The sequence below is a fragment of the Sarcophilus harrisii genome, chromosome 2 (genome assembly GCF_902635505.1).
Source record: "Sarcophilus harrisii chromosome 2, mSarHar1.11, whole genome shotgun sequence".
NCBI classification, from domain to species: Eukaryota; Metazoa; Chordata; class Mammalia; order Dasyuromorphia; family Dasyuridae; genus Sarcophilus; species Sarcophilus harrisii.
The window spans coordinates 661,734,034-661,747,166 of record NC_045427.1 but is presented as its reverse complement, the minus strand read 5'-3'; positions in this window follow the sequence as shown (position 1 = coordinate 661,747,166).

The following is a 13,133-nucleotide window of genomic DNA, read 5'->3' as shown; positions in this document are numbered from 1 at the left end:
TCAGGATCTGTAAAGAGATGAGCCAGTGATCTTGTGGACGAAACCTGGCAGCACGCAGCCTAGAAGTCTGGGGGGACTACGTCACAGTATGTTAAAGCATATGAAAGAGAGGAGGGAAGCAAAAGGGGAGAGAAAAGAACACCAGGATCAAATTAAGGGCCAGCAGTGAGAGGAGGTGACTTCTGGGGTCTCAGAAAGAGAAGAATGGATGAGTAGCGGAGAAAAAAAGAGGAAGGAAGCCTTATTTGGGAGGCGGGAGGGAAGTCCACTGACAAATGCTCCTATGGGTGAAAGGAGATGAGGACCTTACATGGAGCAAGGTCTATGGGTTTGGGTGTATGAAAAAATCTACTGAGAGAAAGGAGTTGGAACCCATGGGGCAACTGGAGTAGGAGAGCATGGAGCCAGACAAATGCAGAAAAAAAGGTCAAGAAAAGAGGGATAGATTGTGGAAGGGAAAGAAGTGTTTTACCATGAGGTGGTATCCTTTCAGACACTTGTAATAATTGGCATTGTTCTGAGAGAAAGGCACACACCAAAGGGAAACCCACAGGATAAGTCCCACTGCACAGTGCCTAGAAAACAGAGTCTGGAAGGGAGGCTTTGAAACTTTGATTGTATACTTGTCCATGAATCAGAGAATAAGGATCTAGAGTAAACAGAAAGAGAAGATGAATAATGAAGATAGTAAATGAAAGGAACTGTTTAAAAGGAGATCCAAAGATTGAAATTAAGAAAACTAATAAATATAATAAGGTGAAGGGGAGGAAAGGGAAGTGGGCAGTAACTAAACAAATTGTGGTACATGGATTTAATGGAATACCACTACTGTGCAGTAAGAAAGGATCCATTTGAGGAGTATAGAAAAACATGGAGAAATCTATATGGACTGATACAGAGGGAAGCAAGCAGAGGCAAGAAAACATACATACATATGACCAGAAGAGTGTGAATGAAAAGAACAATGGTCACCAAACAAGGCAAAAGTAAATGCAAGAGATTTATAAAAATCACATAGTACTCCAATGAAGAGATACGAAAAGATGTGGGAGGTCGGAAGGTATGACACCTGACATGTTTTTGAACTTTTGCATTTTTTTCTCTAAAAACTTAATTTGCCATATGGGCTTGTCTGTGGGGAGAAAAAAGAAATAGAGGATACGGTGGTGATGTAAAAAACGGAAAACTTCAACAACAACAAAAAATTTAAGTCCATTTTGTGCCAAAAGAGATGCTGCTTAGGACCAAATAAGAGGATGCGTGACTCCCCCAAGATTTTAAAAGATTCACAGATTCTCCCCTTTGTATTCTCATGGATAGCTGGCAGCTCTATTACCTGGCAAAGAGCATAGAAGGATGGAACAAGCAGGGAGAACCTTTCAGAGAGAGCTTGGCTTTCCATAACCTTCTTCCCACAAGGCTGCTGGGGCACACTGCTAAATGACTTGGGAGATGTAGGGTATCCAAAGAGAATGGGATGGACCTGCTAGGGTTAACTATGTCGATCGACCCTCGAAGGACAGAAGGGACACCTGCAATGATTATAGCTGCTGAGGGAGGATTGGAAAGGAAGCTTCAGAGAGTTTTTATAATCATATGAAATAATAGGAATCCTGCCTCTCCTGCCAATTTCATGCCAAAAAAAACCCCATAACTTGGACTCATCATATTGTTTCAATGGTCACAATGGGGAAGAGCTGTAGGAGCACAGCAAATATTCTCTTTTCTGAAAAAGCCCAGAGGATCTCAGGGAAATGACTGGAGTTGACTGAGAGAGAGATGATCTGCTCAGAACTTATCTTTAAGAAAATCACTCTGGTGACTGAATGGAGAATGGATTGCAGTGGGGAGAAGCGTGAGGCAAGAAGACCCCCCCCCAAAAAAAAGGCTTTTATGATAGCCCATAAGAAGTGATGGGGGTTTGTCCAAGGCAGTCCAAGTTGGAGGAGGAAAAGGGATTCAGTCTAGTATAGCAAAGGTAAAATCAACAGACTCTGACAATTGATTGGATGTGGGGGATGAGAGTGAAGGACTCCTCATAAGGAAGACTCCTAGATTGTGAAGTTGAGAGAGAGGATGCTATTGTCTTCTGGAGTAAAAGGGAGTGTTCAGAAACAAAGATAAAAAGTTCTATTTTGGACATGTTGAGTTTAAAGATGTCTGTAAGACAAATGATTCAAATTGGCTTAAAGGCAGTTGGGAGATGGGAGATGGGAGGCTGCAGAACTATCAACAGAGCTGGTAATTAAATCAATGAGAGCTGATGAGATTATGAAATGAAATAATATAGAAGGAAAGAAAAGGACAGGACAGCACCCTAAGGGACACCTGGAGGGCACTATCTGGAATAGGATCCAGAAAAAGAAACAAGAAGAAATTGTCAGACAGGTAGAAGAGGAACCAGGAGAGAGTGGAATCCCAAAAACCCACAAAGAAGAGAGTATCAAGAAGAAGGCAATCAGCAGTGTCAAAGGCAGCAGAAGGGTCACCAATAATGAGGACTTGGAATAGAGTAGGTTCAAGGGATAAAACAGTCAACAAATATAGCAACCTAGTCTTTGACAAACCCAAAGATCCCAGCTTTTGGGATAAGAACTTACTGTTTGATAAAAATTGCTGGGAAAATTGGAAACTAATATGGCAGAAACTAGGCATTGATCCATACTTAACGCCGAACCAAGATAAGGTCAAAATGGGTTCATGACCTAGGCATAAAGAATGAAATCATTAATAAATTAGAGGAACATAGGATAGTTTACATCTCAGACCTGTGGAAGGGGAAGGTCTTTATGACCAAAGCAGAACTAGAGATCATTACTGATCACAAAATAGAAAATTTTGATTATACCAAACTGAAAAGTTTTTGTACAAACAAAACTAATGCAGACAAGATTAGAAGGGAAGCAATAAACTGGGAAAAATATTTTACAGTCAAAGGTTCCGATAAAGGCCTCATTTCCAAAATATATAGAGAATTAACTCTAATTTATAAAAATCAAGCCATTCTCCAATTGAAAATGGTCAAAGGATATGAACAGACAATTCTCAGATGAAGAAATTGAAACTATTTCTAGTCATATGAAAAGATGCTCCAAGTCATTATTAATCAGAGAAATGCAAATTAAGACAACTCTAAGATACCTACTACACACCTGTCAGATTGGCTAAGATGACAGGAAAAAATAATGATGATTGTTGGAGGGATGTGGGAAAACTGGGACATTGATTCATTGTTGGTGGAGTTGTGAACGAATCCAACCATTTTGGAGAGTAGTTTGGAACTATGCTCAAAAAGTTATCAAACTGTGCATACCCTTTGATCCAGCAGTGTTACTACTGGGATTATATCCCAAAGAGATTATAAAGAAGGGAAAGAGACCTGTATGTGCACGAATGTTTGTGGCAGCCCTTTTGTAGTGGCTAGAAACTGAAACTGAATGGATGTCCATCAGTTGGAGAATGGCTGAATAAATTGTGGTATATGAAAATTATGGAATATTACTGTTCTGTAAGAAATGACCAACAGGATGATTTCAGAAAGGCCTGGAGAGACTTACACGAACTGATGCTGAGTGAAATGAGCAGGACCAGGAGATCATTATATACTTCAACAACAATACTAGATGATGACCAGTTCTGATGGATCAGGCCATCCTCAGCAACAAGATCAACCAAATCATTTCTAATGGAGCAGTAATGAACTGAACTAGCTATACCCAGAAAAAGAACTCTGGGAGATGACTAAAACCATTACATTGAATTCCCAATCCCTATATTTATGCACACCTGCATTTTTGATTTCCGTCACAAGCTAATTGTACAATAATTCAGAGTCTGATTCTTTTTGTACAGCAAAATAATGTTTTGGTCATGTATACTTATTATGTATCTAAGTTATATTTTAGTATATTTAACCTCTACTGGTCATCCTGCCATTTAGGGAGGGTGGGGGTAAGAGGTGAAAAATTGGAACAAGAGGTTTGGATTGTTAATGCTGTAAAGTTACCCATGTATATATCCTGTAAATAAAAGGCTATTAAATTAAAAAAAAAATAATGAGGACTGAGAATATTCTCAGTATATACCATTGGTATATACCATTGTACTGGACAATTAAAAGATCATTAGTAACTTTGGAAAGAGAACTTTGAGAGGAGTGATGGGGCCAGGTTGTAAAGGGTTAAAAAGAGATGAGAGAAGAGAAAAGGGAGGCAGGTGGTCTTCTCTAAGAATTTAGGTACAAAAGCCATGGAGAACAGAAGAGATACAGAATGATTCTTAGCTGACATGGAAGGATCAAGTGAGGATTTCTGAGGATGAGGGAGACGTGGGCATCTTTGTAGGCAGGAGGGACAGAACCAGAAGTCAAAGATATTGCAGATAAGGGATAGAGTGAGGGCAATAGGTGGAGTAGGATTTTTGGTACAGGTAGAGGGGTTGATCTGGGGAAAGAAGATGCCCTTTTTGTTTTAGAGAGGGATGAAAGAGAAAAGAATGGTAGAAAGCACCTGAATGATAGATGAAAAAGGGAAAATGGGGGCAGAGAGAAAGGAGCTTACAAGAATGATAATGGTATTCTAAAAGGAGAGTTTGAGAAAGTCTCATTATATATGAGGACTTTGGCAACTGCTGGGATAAACCCTCCAAATCACAGGCTTGAACTTGAAGCCAAAGAGCTCATTATAAGCTGGCCAGAATCCTCCTTGCCCTTTATGGTTGATTCAGGCATACTGGGCAGGCAAAACATCTTGTTATCATATTCGATTCCCCATGGCCCCAGACCTATAACATGATAATTATTGACAATGGCAACAATTTTCCTTTTTTTCACCGCCTTGTATCTTGGAGCAATTCAGGACCACAAGGTCTGTTTTCAGACCTTCATCCTTAGTTTTCTCATTAAAGGCTTCCCAAACATTTATTTAAAGAAAATCTTCCTTATTCCAGATGGAGAGGCTTTTCTCTAACCATCTTTGATCCTTCTAAGACACAGATCTTGAGTCTTGAGTAAAGACAGCAAGTCCCTATTTGAAAAAGTTTCTAGCACATATTTCATCAACCCATTGGGTTGAACTACTTCATCCCTGCTCTCCTATTCTTTCCAGAGCTATTCTTCTCGTTCTCTGGCTAGCAATTCCCCTGAAGTGGATACTGTCATTGCCGACTTGCTACCTCCCTTTTCTCACCTCATTAGCTGAAGTTTAAATATTTCCCAAGTCCCTTGCTTTCCCTACTTTCAGGAACCTTTTCCTTCCAGCTCACAAGTCGGAATGCTCACATCCTTTTTTCAGTTCTTCTTAGGATATACCTTGTGCTTTGCATCTTCCTCTTTGTCATCACGCCACTCTTTCTCCTCCTCTTTTGGGCTTTTTTTTAAATGACCTCATCTTCTTTAATGTATCTTTGTTGGAAGATGGCAGCTACTCTGCCAACCACTCTTGGAAGAAGCATTGAATACTTGAGAAAAAGCTCAAAAAACCCTTAAGAGAGAGTCAGGTCTGTACACTTCTACTTGGGAGCCTCTCATGGGTGACCCGGGAGATTTATAATCTACAGAGAGAATATCACTGGCCTGGCCACAGTGGGGTGAACTCTGCCAATTTACTTTCAGTAAACAAATGGGGCAACAACAGGGACGGATGTTGCTCTGGAAGGAATGGAAATGCAGGAATCTACGAAGATTAAAATATGAGTAGAATTATGAAAAAGCACAACTGGATGGTTTCAATTTGATGTCCAGATAAAGTACCTTGAAGTCAAGGATATCGGAACAACTCTGTCTATCTTCAGTCAATGTTGTAAAATCTTTGTCTATGTTTTTAGTAAAGATGAAAAAGTAGAAACTTTGAGGCCAGAAACAAAAAGAGTTGTTTTCCCCTCATTGAATAGTGAACAACAAAAAATAATGTGCTGATATAGGTGTGCACACACATATGCAAAACACACTTTTCCCCCCAAAATGGATGTCTATTATCTCTGGAAGATGAATTATACTTTTCAAAACATTTGTTGCACTTAGAATTCATCTGATTCTCTCCAGGGAGCCTTGTTAAAAGTTGCTCCTTTTTGGTTATGTTCACAATCGTCCTAGTTCAGTACTGATGTGTTGGTTCAACACAAAATGCAGTGATTGTCACAGTAGGATTTACTTAAAGAATGAATGACCCTTTGTGGATTTTGGAGGCAGCTAAAAACTAGAATAATCAAAGATGATCAAAGTTGGTCCAGTAGAATTCAAAATTACCTGGGCCCCAAGCCCTGTTTTAATGAGACAACAATTGATGACAGAAGACTATTCACCTTTTTCAGTTCTCATGCCCAGAACAATTCAAGACTACAAAATCCATATTCATAAAATCTTCCCTTAACACTGAAGGGTTCCAATCATTTAGTTGTAAGAAATCTTTATCCTTCCCATTAAACTACAAAAAAAGAGGCCTTGTCCTTGACCAGTCTGTGGACAAGAGTCCAAAGGTAGAAGCTTCTTCAACCTGAGAGGATGCACATTTCCCCCACTTTACCTTGACCCTCCTTTCTCTTTCCAGCTAGCAGAATTTCTTGAATTCCCAGAGCAGGAAGGCATTGATGGATGTCTATTTTTACCTCCTTTCCTTCTCTCTCACTAATTTCTTCCCTTCTCTTCCCTAGTAGAATTATTCACATCTGCCTACCTGTTCTTCTTAGCCTCCTCTTCAGTCCTCCATTCCTTTCTTCTCCTCCTCCTGTTAATCTCCCTGTTTCCTCCTTCACTTATGCTTTCAGGCTTTTGTTCTCATTTTCCACTCACACCTTTTATCTTCTCTATTTTCCTCTACTCTTCCTCTTTCTGCTCTTCCTCTTTTACTTCTGAGGCCCTTCCTGTTGAGCCTTTCTCTTCCTTCTTCTTTTTTCCAATTCTTTTTCATTTCTCTAACACTGCTCTTCCTTTTTTCTCCACTTTCCTCTCATGCCTTTTCTCAAGACTTCTCCCTCCTCCAGCCAAATACAAGACTACTTACTCAGGAACTGAAAACTGAGTGGCTGCCCATCAGTTGGAGAATGGTTGAATAAGTGATGGTCTATGAATGTTATGGAATATTAGTGTTCTATAAGAAATGATTAGCAGGAGGATTTCAGAGAAGCCTGGAGAGACATACATGAAGTGATGCTGAGTGAAATGAGCAGAACCAGGAAAATATTATGTACAGCAACGAGATGATTATGTGATGATCAACTGTGATGGAGATGGCTCTTTTCAACAATGAGATGATTCAGGCCAATTCCAATAGACTTATGGTGGAAAAAGCCATCTGCATCCAGAAAGAGACTACAGGGACTGAATATGGATCACAATATAGTATTTTCACTTTTTTGTTGTTATTTGCTTGATTTTTTTCTTTGATCTGATTTTTCTTGTGCTGTATAATAAATGTGGAAATATTTTAGAAGAATTGTACATGTTTAGCCAATATCGGATTACTTGCTGTCTAGAGGAGAGTAATGGGGGAGAAGGAAGGGAGAAAAATTTGGAACACCAAGTTTTGCAAGGGTGAATGATGAAAACTGTCTTTGCATGTATTTTGAAATTAAAAAGCTATTATTAAAAAAAATTTTAAGACTACTTGCTCACAGTTCTAAAATCCTTCAGTCACCTTCCATTCAACGCCTTCTCCTCCTTCCTTATCAAAACTCCAACAACTGCTTCTCCATCTCTACTGTGCAGGTTGGGAATCAAAATCTCCAAAATGAGATCTTCGCTCCCCTAATAAAATGAGAGAATGTGTGTTGGCCCTCTCCTGCAGATTACAGAATGTGTCTACATAATTATTCAGAGAAAAATCTATTACATACCTAAAGAAGTACCCAGGTTCAATTGCGACAGCTTGGTGGGTCGCAAAGCTTTCCAGGTCACAGAGTCTCCAATAAATCTCCCATATCATTTTTGATTTGATTTAAAAGCAGAATGAAGAAGAAGCAAGTTAGAGGCTTTGAAAGCTCCACTGAATATGCTCAGAATATGTTCCTTTTCCTCCTCCCAATCACAGAATAGAATAGAATGATAAGACACTAGAGTAGGTGATTAGAAAGACCATGAATAGGTTCTTAAAAATGAGTATACCTATTGTATATTGAGCAATCCAAACATATTTTCCAACAAACTTGAAGACATGATGATGGGAGAGATTCTTCTTTCAAAGGCTTTTGCAAAGCCATTTTCCTCTTGCATATGCTCACATGAACCTTCCCAGACAGCTACAGACATATGTTTCAGGTTATGTGCAAAATGAATCAATAAACTGGGTTTGGAAAGGACGTTTCTGGGTTGTAATTTTGGGTTGTCTGGGGAAGAACTGCTATAAAAAAAATAACAAAAACAAAAGAAATCTCAAGGAAGGTGTCCCTTTCCCCTTTATTCTCTTGTCTTCTCCTTTCCTTTTTCTCCTCCAGTTCTTAATATCCTCCCACTTAACTAGATATAGACAGATAGAAACAGTCTGATCTTACCAATGGCTCCCCCATGTGAAGTTATAAAATCAGAAAAAGAAGGCAACTGGTGTGAACAGCATGATGGCTGCCTTCCCACTCGATTCCTCTCCGAGACTCCCTCTTTCAAGGGCAATAAATAAAGCGTGTGTGTACGTGTACATAGACATACATGTGTGTGTGTGTGTATTGTATGCATAGATACACACATATACCAGTCTCTCCCAAGTTATCCTGCCCTGCCATTTTCCAGAGGCAGGAACACAAATAATATCGAGTGATTACAAAAATGTCTCTGTCTGCTCTACACCACAGGGGACATATTGGCTGCAGTGTGGTTTTGTGAGGTAGCCATGATAAGCGAGAGAATCAGAATCTCATTAAAAAAAATTGTCGCAAATACTGATTCCCTGAGGCTCATCTTTTCACCTTGTTCATCTCACCTCATCATAGTATAGAATAAACCATTATCAGGGTCAAGAAAGGAGGCACCCACTAATGTCAAATTGACCAAATTTGTTCTTATCATTTCAAGTTAATAGCCCCCAGGCTGATGTTCTTATAGAATTCTCAGCTTTGTTTCTTTAGAATAAGAAGAGAAAGAACATTTTAACAATGTCAGAGAATGGACTCCTCCATGCCTTCCTGCCTAAAACCAAGCCAGGACCATTTGAGGAAACTGGGTGGCCAAAGCAGAGACAGAAAATCCTGCAGGTCTGCCTCCCAGGGAAATAATCCACCTGCTTGATGGCAAGGGGGCTGGCTGACTGGGCTCCCTTTTGAAGCTGTCCCTCCTGCTGAGTTCTGCCTTTGCAGAAGGTGACAACGTCCCACATCAACAACCTATCACCTAGAGAGGATGGCATCTCCCTCCTGGCATCAGTGCCCTCATTTGGGAAATGAGATGGGGGGAGAGAAACAGATTAGTGACCCCGGACATGCTCTCCTTCCATACTGGGCAGTCAGCACATCTTCTCCTTCAGCCACTACATCTCTTCCACCCCCAGACCCTAAGTTCTGGGGCTGAGCCCACAAGGAGAAATGGACTCCCAAAGGGTGAGGTCTCCGTTCTGACAGACAGAGAAATCCATGGCCAGTGGGAAAGGCAGCACATACGCTAGCCTGATACAAACTCTCCCACTTTCAACAGGACCCAAATTGCCATCAATGATTCACTTTTCCAGTTTGGGGGCCCCCCAGTTTGGGGGCACTGAACCCCAAACCTCCTGAAACCCCCACCAAAAATCGAGAGTGAGAAGCCAACTCCTTCAGAGATGCTTCTTAGCAACCCGCTGATTCTGTTGCCATGGAAGTCTCCAGAGAGGCCTCTTAGCAACCCTGATGATTCTGTTACCATGGAAGTCTCCAAAGATACCTCTTAGCAACCCTGATGATTCTGTTGCTATGGAAGTCTCCAGAGATGCTTCTTAGCAACCCTGATGATTCTGTTGCCATGGAAGTTTCTAAAGATGCCTCTTAGCAACCCTGCTGATTCTGTTCCCATGGAAACGAATGCAACATTCTCCTATTAGGATGTCATCAGCAGCTCAAGAGCAGCAACAGATTTCATTGGCCTTAAAGCTCTGCAGCTCAGTGGGAGGAGAGGCCAGACTAAGATCCCAGCAGGGGCCCAGCTAGCTCTCTGAACCCTGCCAGGTCCCCAGCTTATATTACCCAGCAGTCACAAACAAAATCAATGCCTTAACTAGAGAATCCTTTTCTCCACCCACACTTCATCTTCGCTTCTCCTTACCTGATATTTTCCCATCTGAGGCTACAGAATTCCCCTTTGTGGTCTCATGTGTCTGTGTACCTACCCTTGGCCATCCCCCACCTCCCCACAGACCATATTTCTACATAAAGTTCCTCTGAACCCCTCTGTTTTACTCTGCAAACCAGTTCTTTACAAGACTCTTTACAAGAGCTAAGGGGCTCTAGACCTCCTTTGTCAAAAGGTCCCTTCATATCAGGTCACTGCAGCTCAGTCCCTGCTAACAGAAGTAGCTTCTGTGAGCCCAGCAGAGAGGGAGGGGCTCCTCAGCCAGCCACTTCAGACAATCCTCTTCAGGCTTTCTAATCAGAAACCATGAAGCTTCTTCTGTCTTCCCTGCCAGGCTTCTGTGGGGTATGGGACATGAGGAAAGCTCCCTTCTTCCTGGGTTCACTTGCCCAAAAAGTCTGGAGGGTCTACGTTAAATTCAGGTCTTTTTGCTGAACTCTTTTTAAATTATTGTCCTAAAAAAAGAAATTTACATGATAACTTTATTACATATTTTAAAGGAATAACAAGGTTTCCATAATAGATTTGTAGTTTCATGTGCAATGATTTTTTATTTTACTGTTAGAGAAATGCTTGGTTTTTTTTTTCTGATAAATTAAAAATAAATAAATGAAGAGAATTCTTTTCCTAACTAAATCTCTGAACTTTTTACTGGACAAAAAACAGCTGTGAGACCCTCTGTTGTATCTTGTGGGTCTTTCCATCCCAAAGTCATCAAATTGACACCAAAAAAAAACCCATTTCCACTCTTTGATTGAATTACCTACAGGAAATCTGCCTCCCCAGAACTGTTCTATTTTCTTAATAGAAAAGGCAGTTGAGACATCTCACCCAATTTGAACCTTTGTGTTCCATGAAAGGTGGTAAAGGAACCCAGCACCCCCAAATTAATTTCTAAAATGATGTAGAGAGGAACTTGGCAGGAGAGACCAAAGATCAAAGAGAAACAGTAGTGAGTTCCTGGATGCATCCCAAGTCTGCAGAAACAACTGGGGGCTGCAGGAAAAGTTCTGAAGCCTGTATGTCCTCTGGTTAAGAGTGTGGCAGGGACCCAGCTCTAAGGTGGGATGCTCTGAAGGGTCTAGACTCCACCTGGCATCTTGTGGATTCTGAAATGTGCCAGGCTCTTGACAGTAGGAATAAGTCAGGAAAAGCAGGACCCTGTTGTCCTGGCCTGCTCCTGTGGTGGGGCTAGCCAGAGATGGCTCCCAAAGCTCATCGTGCAGAGGATTCAGAATCCTAGTAGGAAACGGGATCGGCTCAGTCATCCTCCACGTCTGTTAGATGGCAGGGATTTGGGGAAGCCTACAAAGCCTACAAGCACGGGCTTTCCTGTGCAAGGGATGGAATGAATTTCTATGGGAAATTGTGTAAAGAGATGGGGATAGAGAGGGGCTAAGATCAATATCCCAGGGGGCCAGGAGGGGAAGCCAGGGAATAAAGCAGGGGCTGATCCTCACATTGGCCTTGATCTAAAGTCCCAATCCAGACACTGAGGGCCAGTACAGGAATAAATACAAGGAAATGCCAACTGCAGTGCAGTGAGAGAAGATCAAGAGGTCAGGGCAGAACTGAAGAGCAATTCTGCAACAGGGACAAGGAAAGCATCAGACACAAAGAATGACCAAGACACCAAGATTACAGGAGGGTGGGGAAGGAATGAAACACACCATAAAAAATATCTTGCCAGTGGGAAGCAGAGCCCTTGAGGGAAAAGTCTCACCCGTGAGAGAGACCCTCGAAAACAGAAGAATACAATAATCTCTTGGGGCGACAAGAACAAAAATCAAAAGACCAAAAAAGGGGATCACATTTTGTCCCAGGGGATTTGATCCTCTGACTGTTGTATGGCTGTGGAAGCAGAAACTTGCTGCTCCACCCATGCTCTGGTTATGGGTTTATCTCAGGAGGAGGCAACCAGAGCCTGGGGACTCTCCTGCTCCTTTCCTGCCCCAAGGTTCTCCGGGGAAGGCAGAAGCATCAGTCTTATTGCTTTTCCTTCCAAGCACAGGAGAAAACAGGAAAGGATGGGGGGATGGGCTCCTCTTCTCTTTTGCTCTTGCACAGGGAAGGGAGCAGCCACCGGGTAGGCAGCCTCCCACCTGGTCTCTGCGGACTGTGGGTGACCTGCTCCCACACCCTCTGGATCCTAACAGAATCTGGGTTTGCCCTCTGAGAAGGCACTAGTAACAGATCTGATGGTGCTGCTCCTCCCTGGGCTCTTTCTTCCCTCCATGAATGGAGGCAGCTAAGGGTGTCTTCCTGGAGAACCGGAGCTCTACATTTGGGGATTCACCGATTTCTTTGTTCTCTTTTTATCCTCACTTATCTCAGCCCTTCCCCAGAACAGAGCAGACCTCTAAAGCTGAGGATGAGTAAAGGTAAATGGCCCAAAGTGATGAATGAAGGGGATGAATGATAACTGAAAAGATGGAATGACAGGCGGGTGGGTCTGTCTCTTCTCATACATCTCATCACCTCATGGGCTCTCTAGCCACCTCTATATCATTTGGCCTTCCTTCTAGCACAGGTAGAAGCTACATAGTTGTCTCTTCCCTCACCTCTCCACCATCTAAGTATTGATGGAGGACTCTTTCCTTCCTGGGACAGAGCAAGAGAAGCACTAGGCCCTCCATTCATCCATCCCCCAAGTCCATCCATCTATATATGTATTCATCCATCCCTCCATTCATTCATGTATCCATCTATCCATCCATCCATCCATCCCCCTAGAAGCAAAATGAGGAAAAGGCAGCACGCAGCCCACACTTGTCACAGACGGACCACTCTGCTTTGCTCTCTGCTTTGTTCTACTATTTAGCCCCCACCCCTCATAAAGAGAGTAAGACAATTCATCTTGTTGTGGGTTTTCTGTTTGCCGCATCAGAAG